Source organism: Dipodomys merriami, unplaced genomic scaffold, assembly GCF_024711535.1.
Source record: "Dipodomys merriami isolate MVZ:Mamm:240054 unplaced genomic scaffold, mDipMer1.0.p SCAF_38, whole genome shotgun sequence".
NCBI lineage: Eukaryota > Metazoa > Chordata > Mammalia > Rodentia > Heteromyidae > Dipodomys > Dipodomys merriami.
In genome coordinates, this window is record NW_027205381.1 from 6,125,319 (window position 1) to 6,145,139 (window position 19,821).

Here is a 19,821-nt window from a genome sequence, read left to right on the forward strand (position 1 = left end):
AGCTGGTCATCAGCACTCTCTGCAGGGGTTGCAGAGCCCTCCTCTGTGCCAGCCCCTGGTCTTCAGGCCACTGTCTTCTGAGTGTCTCCCTCAGGGATATGTCGGTGACAGCATGTTCTCACTATGGGGGTTTCCATGCTAGAAAACAGCGGCAAACTTCGCCCTGCTGGCCTTGAGATCTCAGACCTCAGGCCCAGGCAAGGAAAACCAACAGCAATGTTTATCCTTAATCACAATGGTGCTGTGACTGGCAATCTTTTTAGTTTCGTTGTGAGGTACTGGGAATTTTAAACTCGTGGCTAGGCAGGTGCTCTATTGCCGTGCCATGGCTCCAGCCCTGATTTTCACATTTTTTTTAAGGACAGGTTCTTACTTCTTACTCAGGTGTGCACCTGAGCCTCATTCATCTGCTTTAGGCAACATGGTCCCTGGGATCACAGGAGTGTGTTACTACATCCAGCTTCTCTTCTGTGGAGAGGAGTTTCACAGACCTTTCTGCCTGGGTTGATCTAACACAACGATCCTCTCACAATCAGCCTCCCATAGATCAAGGGACAACAGGCACACTACTGCTTCCCGTTAAAGTTTGGAAGGGGTCTTGAGAACTTTTCTGCTGGACTTACTGGGCCACCCTCCTATTTTCAGCCTCTTAAGCAACTAGGATTCCATGTAAGCCATGACTCCTGCCCTGAGTAGCAATATTGAAACCATAGTCTGGGGCATATTCCCCAAGGATAAGCAGTTTTCTTGCATTATGTCAGTTAATACTTCCAAGTCCTCATTTCCCTGATGAGGAAGAGAAGGCTCAGCCTAACTAGTAGATCTGATCCTGCAGTTATTCAGGGCCACTTTCTGCCCCCCTGCCCCCAGCCCTGGCAGCTGTCTTAGTGTCTTGGCCCTGAGCTCTTCTGATGTGAGTGCAAGCTGACTTCAAGCCTGGCATCCATGTGGACTATGTAGAGGTCACTGGATGGTACAGCCCTAGATAGGCACTGATGGATAGAAGTTTCCCCTTCATGATGCGATTCATGGAGATCATTCCAGAGTAGCTTAGTCATGAGTTTGGGATCCCTGAAATCATAGCGCGCTCTGTGTGTGTGTGTATGTGTGTGTGTGTGTGTGTGTGTGTGTGTGTGTGTGTGTGTGTGTGTGTGTGTGTGTGTGTGTGTGTGCATGTAATATGACTTTCCAAAGATGCATGGTTTTTATTTATTTTGGTGCTGGTCCTGGGGCTTGAATTCTGGGTCTGAGTGCTGTTCCTTAATTTTTTCTCTTGAGGATGGTGGTCCACCATTTGAGTCACAGCTACACTTCTGACTTTTTGGTGGTTAACTGGAGATAGGAGTTTGACAGACTTTCCTGCACAGGCTGGCTTTGAACTGGGATTCTTCGATTTCAGCCTCCTGAGTAGCTAGGATTCTAGGCATGAGCCACTGATGCCTGGCTTTGTAAGTCATGATTCTTGAGTCTAGGGTGGCAGATACACTGAGGGATGGTTTATTTTAGGTGTAAACTGGTCTGGGCCACAGGGTTGCCAACTATTTGGTCAAACATTATGCTTGGTGTGCCTACAGGGGCATTTTTGGATGAGAGCAGAATCTGAATGGGACCTCATCTAATCAACTGAGGGTCTAGATAAAACAGAAAGGTGGAGGAAGAGAAAACATTCTCTGTGTGGCAGGTTGAAATATGGCACACTGGTTTCTTGCCCTCAGATTAGGGGTTGCACTGTTGGCTCTCCTGGGTCTCCAGCTTACAGGGGGTAAACCACAATGGTGGTCATGTGTTCCGTAATGTTCTGTCAGCAATGGACTGACTAGAAGGTGCTATGCCCAGTTTATAATAGAACTGAAAAATTCATGTCAATCAGTAACAGAACATATCACTCAGGTGTCTGTGGTGGTGTGGTGGGGGTTGTCTTGCTGTGCTTCGACCATATGAAGTACAACCCTAGAAGTTGCAGCCATAGTGCTTGGTGGTGATAACCAATCACTATGCTGAAGCTTCTGTGTTTACCTGGCTGTTTATTGTTACTTGAGAATAACCAGTAAAATGAGTTTATTGAGACGCAGTGTGCCAGGTTACACTGTAGTAACATCTTCCACTGTGTGTTTCCTGAGCACTGTAATTGCATGCAAGGCCAAAGAGAGTGGTCCCTATTATACCATGGTGGTTAGTGTGAGCACCTTTTATGGAGTATACACCCAACAGTTACCAAACAGTGCACTTCCCAGTGAGCGCACCTATTGGAAGTGGATGCCTGATTATACTAACAGTGAACATCTTAGATTCTTGCATTCACTGTTTCTCTGGAGAGCCCCAGTACTGCTCCTTCCTGGCTATCTGCTCTTGCAGCCATATTTACTTTTGCCACAAACTATTTCACACAGCACACAAGTTTTCCTCTCATCTTTGTGAGTATGGTGTACAAGTTTAAGATTCTAACAGTGCAGCTGTATTTTCAAAGATGAAGTGATATAGTGACCAGCACACAATGTGCATGCATGGAACTCTCGTACTGAATCCCACCATTATCTACAGTTGTTTGTGTTACTAAGAATAAAAGAGAGCAAATGGAGAGTGTAGGGAGAACCTGCCCAGCAGCCCTCACAAGATGAGACTGAAGGCAAGTAAAACTGCCAACTCCTCAGCATCCTGTCTGAGATGCCTGGGGGCCGAGGAGAGATGATGGATGGAAGGCAAGGTCCAGTGCGAGTGCCCACCCAGCTGGGAGGGAGGATCCTCCGACCCTGAACATTTGAGAATCATGCTCCTGGAAGGTCATGTGATGTTGTCTTTGACCCCTGGGCCCCATCTTCTTCCTGACCACTAATCTTTTGAAATAGAGTTTCTTCCTCCAATTTCTGGCAGTCTTATGGTTGGGAATTTTAGGATTCAGTGTTCTGAAGTAAAATAGCTCAGGAATGGCACACTTGCTGCTTCTGGGAGCAGAGCGTGTCCTGGGATGGGCCCTTCCTGTGGAAACATGACAGGCCAGGCCGTCAAAACTTCTTATCCCCCAGCATGGAGTTTTGTCAGTAGCCTTTGCTTTTATTTTTAAGGTCATGCGGACAAACATACCTAGGTGACCAATGTCTCTGCTCTCTTGACATCAATTCCCCTTGCTAAAATTCCTTGCTAAAAGTCCATCTTTTCTTTCTTTTCTTATCTTTTCTTTTTGTTTTGTGCCAATACTGAGGCTTGAACTCAGAGCTTCGGGTGCTGGCTCAACTTTTTAGCTCAAGACTAGTGTTCTGCTACTTGTTATAACTCCACTTCAGACTTTTGGGTGGTTAGTTGGAGACAGGAAAGAGTCTCAAGGACATCCCTGGTCAGGCTGGCTTCAAACAATGATTCTCAGGCCTCAGCTTCCTGAGTAGCTAGGATTATAGGCATGGGCCACTGGTGCTAAGCTTAAAATCTATCTTTTTATGCTAAGAGGTGTCTAGGAGTATGGGAGGCTCAATATATGTTGTTACATTTCCTAGAGAGAGGGACTCTAGTGTTGTGCCATGGGGTATTCAGAAAATGGCTGCTCTGGATACAGAGGACTGGGAGTCTCCTGTGGCATCAGAGTGTGCTGCCGTTCATACTGAGGATTTCATTAAGGTGCAGAGCCCAACTTGCTGGGTCTCTGGAGCAGCTCCAAGGGGAGGCCTGTGAAATAGGTCTGCAGTCTGAGGGCTTTCACACAAGACATGGTGGAGACATGTTACCTTGGTAGCTTCTGGGAAAATCCTAAGTTCCTTTTCTCCTATGTGAAAGTCATCCATGAAAAATGCAAGTTGGGGCTGGGTCCAAGGATGTCTGTGTCTCCCCTGTTCTTAGTTTAAGGAGACAGGTCTGACCATGGTTAGAACCAAGCAGAAGTGATCACCAGCCAAAACCTGTCTCCTCCATGTGCTTCGAAGCCAGGTAGCTCACAAGAAACACTTGAGCCTAGGTCAGGTTGTTTTGATTTTACAAAATAAGGTCTAGGCCAGGTGCTGTGGGATCACGCCTTAGCCCTAGCTACTTGGGAGACTGAGATCTGAGGATTGTAGTTTGAAGGCAGCCTGAGAAGAAAGTCCACAGGACTTTTATCTTCAATTAGCCACCAAAAAGCTAGAAGGAGAACTAGCCTTGAATAAAAGAGCCCAGCACTGGCACTCTCTCACACACAAAATGGAGTTACAGTGCAGCTCAGGCCTGCTGTTAAGGCAGGAGGATTGGGAGTATGAGACCAGCCTTGGGAACATACTGAGACCTCACCCCCAAAGCCAAACCCAACATGGAAGCATTGGTATCCGACCCCGGCAACATGAAGCTGGGAGTAAAGGAGATTGTGAAAGGAAGGCTTTGTCCATGAATTTTCTGAATATAGGCTCCATTGGACACACAGGACCACTACAAGCCATCTGACCGACTGCTAACCCTGAACCAGGCCATCCTTGTGATTTAACTTTCTGGTGAAGGAGTTTTAGTTCAAATGAACTTAGGCAATCCTATCTTTCTCGATTTAAAACCTCCCCTTGCTTGTACTGCTTTGAATTCCATTAAAATTCTGCCCTTGCATGTGTATTCCCATCTAAGTAAACTCATTGTCTCTGGAGGTCTTGGTCCATCATCTGGTTTGACTTTCCTTGTCACTGACAGCTTGGTGAGTCCAGTCAGGAACATGAAGTGCCATTCAATCTGAGATAGATATCCCCTCCAATGGCCTCCAAGAGTTCAGAGTGCAGGACCCCATGACTGACTGTGACTGGCCATGGTGGACCACAGCCGGGACCACAGCCAATCCTAAGCCTGTGGTCCCAGGGCTCACAGTAAACGGGGCTACTCTGTCAAATATCCTATACTGCCATGTGCCCTAGAGGGTCTGTGCATGCAGGTGTGGTCACCTAGAAGGCGGATGACCTCATCTTCCCCATCAAATACTCCCGGTGTTCATTCATCTTGCTGAGGTGCAAACAAGGATATACTTCTAGAGTCTGGTTGAGATAGTAGTCATCAATTTTTTTTTCATTTTAAATATGGAACGCTTCATGAATTTGTTGTGTCATCCTTGCTGCTGAAGCAAGCACTCAGCTGAACTTTTAAAGGGAGGGTATGTGAGTATGTACAGGCAAGGGAGATGTGAAGATCTATTTGAAGTTGGTAACCTAGGAGAGAGAGATTCAGACCCACGCCTCCTGACCTTGATCTACTATTGAGACTTTATGCATTGCTCATCCACCCACTGCCTCCATTCTGTGATCCCTTCCTCTGCATTTCCTCTTAGCAACAGGCCCCATGAACAGATGGTTGGTCACGGAACACTGTGGTGGGTTCAGTTGTGGCACACCAGCTCAGCTCTGTCAGCCTCCTGGCACACCTGAAAGGAGCAAGCATGGCTCCCTCTCATGGGTGATCATAGCAGATCTGTTCTTCACTTTCCAAGTGTCCTTTCCCCTTTTCCCACCTGCTGTTTACAGTTCCTTCTCTGTCACCCTGGGGATGGAGCAGCCAGTGAGGAAGAAACCCCTGGCCAAGGAGAGGAGACTCAGGCCTAATTCCTCTCTAAAGTGTAAGTGAAGGCATCCTTGCTCAGGATTCAAGAGAGAGGAATGTGAAAACTCTGGAAAGAACCTGCAGCCTGATGCTAGGTGGGCTGGCCCTGCCTCCAGGCTCAGGCTGTCCTGTGGAAGGCCAGTGTGATGATGGTGTCTGATGACTACAGGACCTGTTGTCGATCTGCCTGCACACTGCCTATCTGGCACATCTCGAGCACCTGGGTCTGTGCAGACAGGGAGGGCTGGCTTCACAGGACTGCGAGCTCATGGTGGAATCTGAGAGTCAGCCATTTGGAGGAGGCCTGAGGGGATGTCAGCAACCCAAGATTGGGAACCAGTTTCTCTTCCGCACTACACTCCAGGAATCTTTCAGTGTGGATGAAACCCCTACTCCTGCAGTGTGTCTCCATCACATACCTCCTCCCCCTCACTGTGGACTGGGGAAGCAATGGAGAAGAGGAAACAGCAACTGGCATATAAGCCCAGCTTGAAGCCAAGGACTGGAGACCACTTGCTCTAGGGCCCAGGATTGACTTGAATTTCCAGAGCTGTGAGAAGCTGGGGTCCAGGGGGCCTTCCGGAAGCAGCAGTGTGACTTGCTCGTGTTGCTATTCCAGCTACATCTTGGCTCTCCATGCTCTGGAGTGGAGAAAAAAACCGTTATCCCTGCTTCTGGTGGGCGTGTGGAGACCATGGCTTCTGAGGAGCTCAGCTCTCTCAATGTTCTGAGCCTCATGAAGTGCAGATAACCCTTCACAGGCTGGGAAGTGGCAAAGCTTCCATGTTACTCCTGTCTTCCCACCTTCATTGTGGTGTGAGGATGGTGGCTGAGCCCCAGCTATACCTGCACTGAGGCCTGGTGCCTACAGGCTGTGTGTTGGTGGGGTCATGCAGGGTGGTGGGGCAAGGCTGGGCTGTGCCTGCCTCTGGAATGTATCACTCAAGGGTACTGACAGAGCCTCTTGCAGGCTGGGGTGAGTGTTCTTTCCCCTGGAGAAGAGGCCCTGCCAGTTGGCACACAGGACTTGCTGTTAATTCTGCGTCAACAGCGATGAGATAATTGATTAACTTATCAGCCTCCCAGCTCCTGGCCCCAAATTTCTTTCAAAAGTAGTAAAAGAAAAAATAGATTTTTGGAAACTAGGCATATGGGCAATGTGATTTTTACCTTTTCAGTTATTAGTTCTTTTTAAAATTGATTATCGTCCAGAGCCCAATTCAATTTCTAAGTGTCTCTTTCAAGTGGTTAAAACTTTGCAAGGAATTTAATAGCAAGACACTTGCTACTTCTGCATGTACTAAAACAACAACAAATTATCTTCCTTTAAATTACCCTATCAAGTAGTTTCAAACAACGTCATATTGAAAGAACATGAAATATCTTCAGGTAGAATTCCAATTCTTTTTGGAATATGATTAATAAGAGGCTGAAAAATGAGCCTGTGTTTGTTGAAGTTGTTTGAACTAATTTTAAGATAGTCTCACCACCTAGAGAAAATTAAGTCACTCCAATGAAAGACACACAAGGTAATTCAAGGTATTAAGCCAGCTATTAGGAAAGACACCTCCTGCTTATCAGCTAAAGCCAAACATACATATGTATATGACTCTATGCAACTCTATTGAACAATTAACTTCCCAACCTCACTTCAACAATAAGCAATGTAACAAGGGGTTCACTCTGTAATCCTAGCTACTTAGGAGTGTAAAACCTGTAGGGTCTAACCCTCAGAGTTTCTGTTTCAAACTAGCTCAGGCAGAAAAGTCCATGAGTCTCTATTTCCAATTAACCAGCAGAAAGTTGGGTTAGAGCTCTAGCAGTGAGCAAGAAACCTGAGCAAATGTGTGGTGCCTGAGTTCAAGCCCCAGTACAGGCTAAAAATGAAACATGTCCACAGTGCTCTGACGTTTCTAGAAGGCTGAGCTTCTGCTCAGCTTGTCTCCCCCCTCCAGTAAAGCTCTGTTCCTCTGTGTCACCAGGAGGTGCTGTACCATGCCACCCTGCCTTTCCCTCAGTGTGGGACTTTACATGCCTGTGCCACTCTTGATAGGATTGTTTCTAGCTGCCTCTGCACGTTTTACTACTTCTCAAGCGGAACAGATTGACCAGAATTGCACATTGTCCATGTGATTCCAGTCATGGAAGCATTCTTGGCTGGGAGGCAGGGCTGTTCGAGAGGAACCAGGGGACAGCGCTGTGACCCAGCATGGGACAGGCGTCCGGAGGCTGGGCAGCGGTGTGCAGAGCCATGTCCAGGAGCTGCTCACCGGTGGTCAGTGGCAGCCAGGGCCCCAACAAGAGCTGGGGTACTGCCTGGCTGCAGGCAGATCTGGCTTGAGGTCTCACTACCATACCTGTCCCACAGTGACTCTGGTTGGTTCCCCCCCACTGCCCATGTTTCCAGTACTTTATACTGAGAACGAACACAACAAAGCTGTTAGAAGGTGACCCGAAGCTTTACAATGGCCCTGGCTCTGGAATTGTCTCGGTTTTTCTCGTATTACTTTAAGATAAGGCAGCACAGCTCACGGGGGATGAAGTCACACGGTTCTCTTTCTCACCTAAATCGAGGGATTTGGCTGGTCCCTCTGCTGTGCGGTCCTCAACCTGTCTGTTCCTTCTGGATCCCAGGGCACAAGGCCCAGCTCTCTCACGGTGGGCGGGGTCGCATCGACACCGGGCACACAACCCAGCTCTGCCAGGATGGGCAGGGCTGGCCTCAGACAGACACCGTAGCGTGCCCTGGAAAGTTCCTAGTGGGGGCTTTTTGAGGGTCTTGTCTCTTTCCTGGTTCGTTTCTAGGTAGCATGTTCTAGCCCGAGGGATTTCCCACAGACTTAGACGTAGGCCTAGAAAAGAATTTCAGGAGTTTAATCCAAAATTTATCAATCATTTTGGGCCCTGTTTTCTGGCATAACACACCATGAAGAATGTTTTCAGCCAACCCGACAAACAGCCGTGTCTAGGAGCAGGTTTTTCTATCCCTGTTGGCCGAGGCTGTGTTGCTGTTTTTAAGTTCCATAAATACAGATGGAAAACATTTAACTTTTGTGTGTAGAATTTCTGAACAGTTTGAGATCTACATTGACAAATCAGATAAGTTCCAATTCTGTTATTGAATCCGAAGTGTTCAAGTAAAAGAGAAAGGCTTTCTGATCCCCTGAGGGAACCAGACTTCAAGGTAAGCAGACCAGAGGAGGACGGAATAGTATGGACATTATGGGCACATGAAGTGTTACTTTGGGAGGTAGTTCTGATTTCTTCTGGAAGAAGCTATCTTCATCCAGGACTTTAATGATTATTCCTTAAAAATATCCTTTCTGTCTTATTTTATGGTTTTATGGAGGTTGGAACTTAAGGCTTGTGTTTGCCAGGGAGACACTCTGTTATTTGACCTACACCATCAAATATAGTCTTGCATTTGTGCCTGATCCAATCTGGACTGTGATTCTCCTGTCTGAACTTTCTGTGTAGCTGGGATGACAAATGCATATCACCATGCCCAGATGTTTTTCATTTTTGAGATGACAATATTGCTATTTCTCCAGATTTGTCTTGAGCTTCCATCCTCCTGAGCTCCACCCCTTGAATATATAGGATGATAGGCATGATCCACCAAACCTGGCTTCTTAAATAATTAACTGAGTACCATTATAGAGTCAATTAAATATTGTCAGGCACAAATTAAATAAATGCCCCAAATGAAAAGGATCTGTACTGCCTCCACAAGTAAACAATAGTCTCTCAAAGACACAAGAATTGAAATGATCAGACACAGAATACAGAAGGCTCTACTTGCTATGTATAATAGGTAAAAAGACCAGCTTGAGAATATTTTCAGGGATCTGGAAAAGAACCTTAAGTTACAGAGGAAGTTTGAAGACAGGTGACAAAATTTCTACCAAAAACCAAGTTAAAAATTCAGCTGAGATCACTTGGATTGCTTTGGAGCATTCTTTTTGGGATGTGTTAACTCCCATACAATCTCTAGACCAGCCTGTTCATCAACTCATTACTGATGAGTCAGCTCAGAATTGTCCAAGTGAGTTCTGCCTGACTTCCTGGCACATGGTGCACATGAAAATAAGCTCAAGTGGATGTCTCTTTTCACACATGAAAAAGTCAAGCTAAAATATTCTTAAGTATCCTAAACTACAATACAGAAAAGATTATGTATGCGACTGGAATCAGTCAGGTGTCCCACAGCAGTGACAGAAGCTCCTGTGTGGACACTGGTGAAGTTTTAGATGTTTGAGATGCTGTCATCTATTGGCTAGAGTGGTCCAGTGGTGAGAACTGTTATGTCATTACCATGGATGTCACTGAGGTGAAGACTACCATCAAAATGTGTATGAATGCCAGTCATTTGAAAGAAAGATTGGAGAAGCCCTATTGCAAGAAACTATCTCCAACACACTTTTTTTGCATGGGTGATGGTGTATGCCGCGGACCGGGTTCTGTCGGGACGACAGAGGATACCTAGGGGAGGAACCTGGAATAGGACGGGGAGATGGCAAACAGACAACTCACACACATTAGGAGTGGATGCTGAGTGCTGAGTGCTGAGTGCGATTTAATGCAGAGGATAACAAACTTTTATAACAGAAGTCTTCATAAGAAAGGGCAAAAGGTTACACAATCTTGCTACAGGGCTTCATTCTTGGATGGTCACCAGCTGGTCCCCTGAAAGGGCAAAAGGTTACACAATCTTGCTGCAGGGCTTCATTCTTGGGTGGTCACCAGCTGGTCGCCTGAAAGGCACTTGTTTCCGGCTTATCTCTAAGAAATATAATGGGTTTCGATGTTTGTCACCATCTAACCAGTACCTTATTTCTATAGAGGCCTTAATTGTCCCATAAGATCTTTCCTGTTCCTTCTTTAATAGTAAGGTCATGGAGGCCTAGATCTAGCAAGTCTCTTAGTAAATGAGAGTAACAGGAAGTTCTTTCTCCTAAGTAGTTATCTCCGCAATTGCCATACATTCTTTCTGTTCTAGCCGCGCCTACAGCTTCTTGTAAATCTCTTACAATTCCTTCTGCTGGAGTGACTTTGTGAACCCCCCAATACTTTTATATTTACTTATAACTTGTCTACTAGCCTTCATAAGAGGGGTTTCAGGGTAGCACTTAACTCTGGTGAGTTAGTCATATTTTTGAGACACTCATCAGATATTGGAGTCATCAATACTCTTAAGAAAGAGCTTTGAATAAGGGAACTCAACAATGAGTAAGTACGATGAACAGCAGAAACAGTAAAAGATTAATAGGCACTCTTATGAGGAGAAGAAAGACAGAAACACATCTTTCCCAGGGGTTTGCCAGCCTTTTTCCAGGAGTAGGCCTCTTAGAAGCCCTATTCTCCGAGGTAGACTTCGATGAAGTCCCAAAACTTGGAGATAGGTTTCTGTAAAGCCCCATTCTCTGAGGTAGACTTCGGTGAAGTCCCAAAACTCAGAGATAGGTCTCTGAAGCCTCTATCTTGGTCTGATAGATGGTTTCCCATGCTAAGCAGACTCCACTGGAGTCGGCGTGGCAGGTGTAGTGTTGGAGAAAGTCTTTGAGGGATTTTACGCTTTATCATCTCGTTAGAAGAGAGGAGGGCAAGAGTATATGGAAGAGAAAGCAAGAGAATACCAAACTTATGCTTACCACAAATCCACTCTTGTAATAACGGAGTAATGACAGTCAGTTCATGAAAGTTCTGTTTCTAGTCTTCTTGTGAAGGTCCCACTTGTCCTCTCTTTCACTGGGGACAGTCTCTATTCTGTGAACTTGGGGGGACACAAAACAGGCCAACAGCAAGCCCTGGTCTCAGAAAGAAGAGGAGACTCTTGACAGTGTGCTGGGCGTGTGCGTGTTTGTGTGGCATGATGTGATATGTGTGTGTGTGTGAGAGAGAGAGAGAGAGAGGGAGAGAGAGAGAGAGAGAGGGAGAGAGAGAGAGAGAGAGAGAGAGAGAGAGAGAGAGAGAGAGAGAGAGAGAGAGAGAGAGAGAGAGAGAGAGAGAGAGAATCCAGTCCATTCTAAACATCTCTTGGTTGGCTGATTCAGTACTTGTCATATCTGGTCCCAGAAGTGGAAATTACTTGTTAGTGGTACTGGGTCCTTGAGAGCATGGTGATTGTGCAACATGCCTTAATCACAGAGTAAGATGGCCATTCTGTGCTGAGTCCACAGCTTCACCGGCCTGCATGGGATCAGCCTGGATGGCACCTGTGCCTTAGGCACAACCAGAGCGAGCTCCGGTCTTGAGACGACACTCAGCCCTCTGGTTAGACATGTTGTCTGCCCATCTACAAGCTATTGCACCCTGCTGGGGTAGAACAGAAATGGAGATTTCTAATTTTATTGGTTTTATCTTACTTCATGAAATAGTTTAATAACATAATTAAAAAAAGGAAACTTCTGCTCATCGGTAAAGGGATTTTGCTAAACTACATCCACAAAGTAGTATATCCAATCTCAACATTTGTATTTTTCTTGGGATTCTCACTCTTCTTTCCAAGGTGGGATAATCTTAATGATATTCTCAGAGAAATTTGTTTGTGGGTGTGTGCATGTGGAACTTTTCCTTTTTCCAGCTGGAATTCAATTTACTCTATGTGAGACAACACAGAAACAACCAGCAATACTTAGTATTGAGTAATACAGTGTGCAGAGGGTTTCTATGTGATAATGAGGATATGTTAGTGACAATACATTGATAAGTATCTAGTGGGGCTTGAATTCAAGGATTCTTGCTCTTGTCAGGCCTTTTCACTCAAAGCTGATACTGTACTGCTTGAGTCATACCTACACTTCTAGCTTTTTGCTGGCTAATTGGAGGTAAGAGTCTCAGATTTGTTTGCCCAGGCTGGCTTCAAACTGGATTTTTCAGATTTCAGTCTCCTCAGTAGCTACCTACAGCGAGCACCCAGCACTATTTCTTTGAGAATTTTATAGTAGTATGTGAACTTTTGAGATGTGTGTGTGTGTGTGTGTGTGTGTGTATGTGTGTATGTGTGTGTGTTACTTGGGTGGATGTGTGTATACTGAAGTTCTAAATGCTCATCTATTTTTAGGTATGTATAATTGTTTTCCTGATTAAGTTCTGATTAATTGAAAATTAACCTTGTTGTAAAAAGTTTAATTTTTCTTCCAGCTATGATCCTACATCTTTTGAGTCTGGGACATTTTCAAAAGTGTTATCAAAGATGAGATCCCAGGAGTGCTGAAATCAGAACTGTCCTCAAGAACTGGGTATTCATAAGAGAAGATGAAGTAATCCATCTGACATGCATTAGTGTAAGGTACACACACTTGTTTTCCCTCTGTTTATTTGTCTCCAAAAATTCATATATGGGACAATATGATATATAAGAAACTATATAGGAAAGCGGAAAGAATAGGAACAGTTTACCATGGTCAAAGTAACTTTGCAAAGTTACTTAGTTCTCTTATCTGCGCAAAATGGCAGCTCCCCCACAGGTATACAAGGTAGCATGTGGCTTTCATGGTGTGTTCAGGATCCCTGAAAAGATGAACCTATGGCACATGGCATAGGCCTGCAGGTGTCAAAGGCAATATTTCATTTACAAAGTCAGGATCACCTAAGTGACTTTTCTCCACTTCCTTTTTAATAAGCAAGGTCAACGGGAAGCCTCCCCCTGGCTTTTTACAGGGAGACTTGATGGTACTCACACCTGAAGGAGAGGGGGGAACCAAGAGGTAGCACTCCTCTGTGAAAGGTCTCTCCTGTCTGTTTGATAGTGGTTCAGGGAGGAAGGATTGTACTGAGCATTCAACCCTTGGGTCTCCACCGTGGTGCCTGGCTTTGGGTGTGGTGTGTGGTGTGTGGTGTGTGTGTGTGTGTGTGTGTGTGTGTGTGTGTGTGTGTGTGTGTGTGTGTGTGTCTATTTCTCCAACTTGATGATGTTAATTTGATTTAAAAAATGTGCATAGGCAATTATGTTTTAACCATTTTCTGTATTAGTCTATTTTTATAGACTAGACTCTTATTTATTAATTTTATCTCTTCCCTGTGCAAGGGCCTCAGAATATTTGAGGCAGGTGGTCACATTTTTTCAGTCATATTCGATGTAATATTAAATGTGTTAAAGTCCTAACATGGCTATTTGTCTAACTGATGCTGATCTCCCTTTCTCCTTTGTAGCAGAATTCTGATGTTGGGTGATGTTAATGTGCCCAGGTTAAAAACCTCCCTTCCTCATGGTTTCTGCTTTGGTAACCTGCCTGTGACACAATCAAGAGCTGAGTTACGAGATGGTGGTTCCTGGAAAAGCATTTTTTTTACATTAAATATTCATCTTTAAGTAGTTGTACATTCCTCTGGCTAGGAATTCTAGGATTATGTTGAAGAGAGTGGCGAGAGCAGACATCCTTATGTCTTTCCTAATTTTAGAGAAAATAATTTTTAGTTTTTCACCATTTAGCATGATGTTGGGTGTAGGTTTGTCATAAATAGCCTTTATTATATTGAAGTGTGTTCCTTCTTGGCTTCTCTGGAGCTTTCATCCTAAACAGATGTTGGATTTTGTAGGTTTCTTCTGTATCTATTGGGATGATCGTATGATTCTTGTCACTGGCTTGTTAATGTGGTATATTATGTTTATTGACATATATATTGAACCAGACTTGCATCTCTGAAATGAAACCGACTTGATTGTGGTGGATAGTTTTTTTGGTTAGTTGTTGAATTCTATTGGCAAATATTTTATTAAGGATTGGTTTATAATTTTCTTTTTTTGTTGGATCTCTGTCTGGTTTTTGGATGACTGTAATTCTGGCTTCATAGAATAAATTTGGTAGTGATCCTTCCCTTTCTAGTTCATGAAAAAGCTTGAGGCATACTTGCATACTTGCAACCAGCTGGGTGCTGGTTGCTCACACCTGTATTCCTAGCTACTCAGGAAGCTGAGATCTGAGGACTGAAGTTCAAAGCCAGCCTGGGCAGGAAAAGTCCATGACACTCTTATCTCCAATTATCCACCAGACCAGAAGTGGTGTTGTGGCTCAAAATGGTAGAACACTAGTCTTGAGCCAAAGGAGCTCAGGGACAGTGCTCAAGTCCCAAGTTCAAGCCCCACAACCAATAAAAAAAAATCCTAGAGAATTCAGCTGTGAATCCATCAGGACTTGGACTTTTCCTTGTTGAGATGGTCTTTATTTTTAAATCCTATTGCTTGTTATGGGTTTGTTTAAGTGGTTTATATCATATCATCTTGTTTTACCTTTTACAGCTTGTATGCCTCCAGAAATTTATCTATTTCTTGTAGATTTTCCATTTTATTTGAGTTTAGTTTTTTTTTTTTAGAAAACCCTCATAGTCTTTTGGATTGTTAAAAGGTATTTGTTGTGATGTCTTTAGCTTTCCAAATATTTTAAAACAGTTGATTAAAACCTAGTAAGCCCACACATTGGGCACTGGGTTTCTTCAAGTAGGGTTTATATAAATTTTCTTTTTTTGTGAATGAGTTATATTGCCTGTTTATATATTTTCCTCTTTTTTGTTGTTGTTAAAAATTGTGGATTCTGCGAGTGTGCCGGGCTTCACATCTGTAATGCTAGCTGCTCAGGAGCTGAGAACTGTGGACTATGGTTTGAAGCCAGCCTGGGCAGGAAAGTCCATGAGATTCTTATCTTCAACTAACCACTGTAAAGCTGGAAGTAGAGCCTCAAATGAAAAAAGCTCAGGGACAGTGCCCAGGCCCTGAGTTTAAGCCCTAGGCCTTAACTTGTAGATTTTGAATTGTAATGTGCTAATTCTAGAATCAGATTCTAATTGTACAGAGGTTGTAGTGATGTACATGGTTATAGTCATTCATTTGTTTGGTAGTTTCTCCAACTTAACTTTGCTAAGATGACATGTATCATCTGTTCTGGTTATTTGAGCCTCTGTTTATGATTTTTCTTAAAACACCAGGAGTGAATGAATGACAGAAACAAGAAAGAAGGAAATCAAGAAAGAAAGAAGGTATTATTTTTTGAGGTGTTGGGCTCAGCTCTGAGTGCGGCCCTTCTGTGCTTGCAGACTGCTTACAACGAAGCCCTGCCTTTCACCTCCTGCTTATACCAGGCCACAGATCGGCCAGAACTGTGACCCTGGGGTCTCTTAAGTCTTTTCTGAGTGTGTGGTGGGTTCTGTCTCCTCCAGTACACAGTAGCTGTTTGTAGTCCCTGTTCATCCAGTGATTTTTCTTTATGGCCTCCTCATGCATGGCCTTGAGTTCACTGGCTGCCTGAGGTGTCTGCTGTTAAACCTTTCAGTAGACAACACTCATTGGAAAATTGCTGTACCTTGAGGAGGAGGAGAACAAGATCAGCACTTTTAATCTTTTTGAAAATCATCAAATGGGAGAATAAACACAGCAATAGTGATTCAAGAACAAGTCCCCATCAGCTTCTGGGCACCAGGAAGCCACACCAGGAATGCAGTATGCTGACTGTTGTTGCTATGGCTTCTGAGCCTGGGAGTGGATGTGCACAATGGAACTGCGCTTTCTCACCAAATCCACCTTATCTCCTCTTTATCAGCCAGCTTCTTGGTTGTTAAAGTTTGAATTAGAGTCCAGAGTTCAGGAAATGCTGATCTAGTCAGTCTTGACGAATGTAGACTGGTTGATTATCTCACACTACCTTCTCTTGGTGAAGACATACTTCCTTTCTTGTCACATATCAACTCAAACTACTGTTGTTGATTGTGGACACAATCAGGGTCCCCAAAGTCTCTTGAAGATGTTTTCAGGTGATAAAATGTGTTTACAAAACTCTTGCTACTGGGCTGGGAAGGTGGCTCAGTGGTAGAGCGCTTGCCTTGCATGCATGAGGCCCTGGGTTCGATTCCCCAGCACCACATAAGCAAAAAGAAAAAAAGTGGAAGTGGCGCTGTGGCTCAAGTGGTAGAGTGCTAGCCTTGAGCTGAAGAGCTGAGGGACAGCACCCAGGCCAAGAGTTCAAGCCCCATGACTGGACTTCCTCCCCCACCCCGCAAAAAAAACAAACCAAAACAACAACGAAAAACTCTTGCTACCTTTGGGCACTGGTGGATCACGCCTGTGATCCTAGCTACTCAGGGGGCTGAGATCTGCTGATTTCAATTTTTAAGCCAGCCTGGGCAGAAAAGTCCATGACATTTTTACCTCCAATAAATTACTCAGGAAAAGCCAGAAATGGTGCTTTGACTCAAGTGGTAGAGCGTGAGCCTTGAGCACAAACAAACTCGGGGATAGCTCCCAGGCTCTGAGTTCAAGCCCCAGGACACTCCCCCTGCCCCCCGCCAGCCCCAAACAAACAAAATCCTTCTCCCTACCATACTATCTATAGTCTATACACTGGTTGATACTGGTCAGTAGACACCAGTGAAATTCCTGCTGTTTTCCAACTACACCACACACTTCTGAAGGAGGAACACATTTTTCAAAATGAGGAGAAAAGTAAACGACTGCAAAATGCGCTTCTCAACACATTTGCTCTCTTGATAGGTTTACCTACCTGCCAAAAACTTATTCAGCATAGCTTCTAACCTACACAAAGCACATTAAAAAGTACACCATTCTCTCTGAAGGAGAGGCAGTACTCAGAATGCTTCATACCTGGTTCTTGTTCTTCTCTCAGAAAGCTTTCATGCAGTCTTTTCTGGCTCAAGAAAAGTTCCTCTGATCCAGGCTTTTATAATGTGTAATAGAACTGGGCAGCAATACTGTACCTCACCAGAAGATGTCGCCCCAACACATTGCCTGCTGTGGACATATTAAAGGTGCTGAATATAAAGTAACTTGGAATCATTTTCTTAGTAAGAGAGAAAAAGAGGAACACAAAAGGTAGTTTTGGTAAAATTGCAAATAAAAATATTTAGAGTGATAAAGAGAAACTCAATATCTATTTACAACAACGAACACACACATACTTTAATATATATCACAATATTTATAAACATTAATTTTGTTTCTATTCATATTTAATGAGAAAAATTTGTGCAAGGTATTTCCATACATCTTTTATAAACACATTTATTGTTTCTAGAAACACATAATATTTAAATGGAAATAGTTTCAAACTTACAGAGAAGTTGTAAGACTAAGAATAGGACCTTGGATATCTATATGCCCTTTACCCAGCTTCACTTATTGTTAATATTTGGTTCCATTTGCTTATCATGTGTTTTTCCTTTCTTTCTATGCAATATTTATATACATACTTTACATGTATGTAGCCATTCAGTTTTCCTTGAATACTTTGGTCTCCATTTCCAAAGAAAAAGACATTTACATCCAGTCTTCATAATTGTTTTCTAACTTGATAATCACATTCCACCTCTCTAGGCCTGTTTTCTGTTGCTGCAGCTTTATACCACAGCCTTAGTAACTTTTAGGGAATAACAATTTCTCTGCCTGTGTTACTGGAGGAAGCATAGCCAGCATCTGTCTGGCAACTGGTAAAGACTCTTCTTGAGTGATAACCTGGGAGGGTGGACCATTTTGTTCTCAACTTTGGTCTCTTCTTTTAAACTCACTAATCTACTGCACAAGCCCCACCTGTATCCAATCCTCCCAAAGGCCCCATTCCAAAGGCTGTTAAGGCAGCATTTGAGGATTCAAGCCTAGCTCTGGGAATCTCTCTCTTCTTTTTTTTCTGTAAGTTGTGGGGCTTGAACTCCGGGCCAGGGCACTGTCCCTTAGCTCTTCCACTAAAGGCTAGTGCTCTACCACTTGAGCCACAGTACCACTTCTGGTTTTCTGGTAGTTTATTGGAGATAAGAGTCTCATGGACTTTCCTGCCTGGACTGGCTTTGAGATCCTCAGATCTCAGCCTTCTGAGTAGTCAGGATTACAGACATGAACCACAGGTGCCCAGCTCTAGCCCTAGTAATTTTTACAGACCTACACTTGCATCTTTCTAGTCTTTCCCTCCGTCCCTCCCTCCGTCCCTCCCTCCCTCCTTTCTTCCTTCCTTCCTTCCTTTTTCCTTCCTTCCTTTCTTCTTACCTGTCTCTTTTGTGCAGGTTTGAACTGAGAATCTGGCTGCTGATATTTAGCTTTTACAGTTAGAGCTAGGACTCTACTGCTTGAGCCATACTTTGGCTTTTTGCTGGTCAATTGGAGATAAATCTCATGAATTTTTCTACTTAGGCTGGCTTGGAACTATGATTCTATGATCTCAGCTTCTTGACTAGCTAGTACATGTGTGAGCTTACATGTGTGAGCTACCAATGCCCAGCTTCTTTGTCCTTCCCACCTAGCATTTTTGGAGAATGTAGACATGTTTCCTCTTTCTTTTGGGTTCTGGTCCTAGGGCTTGGGTATTGTCCTAGAACTTCTGTGTTCAAGGCTAGTGCTTTACTATTTGAGTCCTAGCTCTACTTCCAGTGTGGCACCATGCCTCCCCCCCCCTGGTTTTTTGAGATAAGAATCTCATGGTATTTCCTGTTCAATCTGGCTTTGAATCAGATCTCAACCTCCTGAATGGACAGGATTATAGGTGTGAGCCGCTAGTACTCATCTCTTTCCCTGTACTTTTAAACAGAATGGTTTTTAATTTGAATGTGATGGTGTCTTCTGCTGGCTGGATTCGGATTACTCATTGGAGGCAGCAATGGTAGAGAAGCAGGGCTGTATTCTCAGGGAGTGTCATCATAGGCAGGGCTCCACGGTGGTTGATAGTCCTTTGCATTACCTTGCCCACGTGCTGGCTTGTCATGGAGTGCCACTTATGTTCCAGGATCAGAGCTACACACTAAATCTACTTACCTATCCATTTATTTGGTTGATCATGGGGCTTGAACTCAGGGCATGGGCCCTGTCCCTGAGCTTTTGTGCTCAAGGTTGGCAGTGTACTACTCTGAGGCACAGCTCCACTTCTTGTTTTTGGTTGTTAACTTGAGCCAAAAATTTCATGGACTTTCCTGCCAGGGCTGGCTTCAAACTTCAATCTTCAGATCTCAGCATCCTGAGTAGATAGGCTTAGAGGGGTGAGCCACCAGTGCTGGCTTAAATGTACATTTTTACAGTTAAGTTTCATAGCAGAAAACTCAGGATTCTTGTATTAAAAAGAACAGATTCTTCACTTAGGTTTGTAACTATCTGATGATAATTGAAAACAGAGTTAAAGCTTGATATTGCTACCTTCATTGTTTACCTTCATTCTCCTTTATTACCTTGAATTTTGGATTAGATTCCCACTCAGGGCTTCATGTAGGCATGTTAATCACTTTAAGGGATATTCATCCATTGATGGAAATCTATTTTCTTAAAAGCTGAAGACATCAGGATATGAGTAATTAAAGTGTTTATAA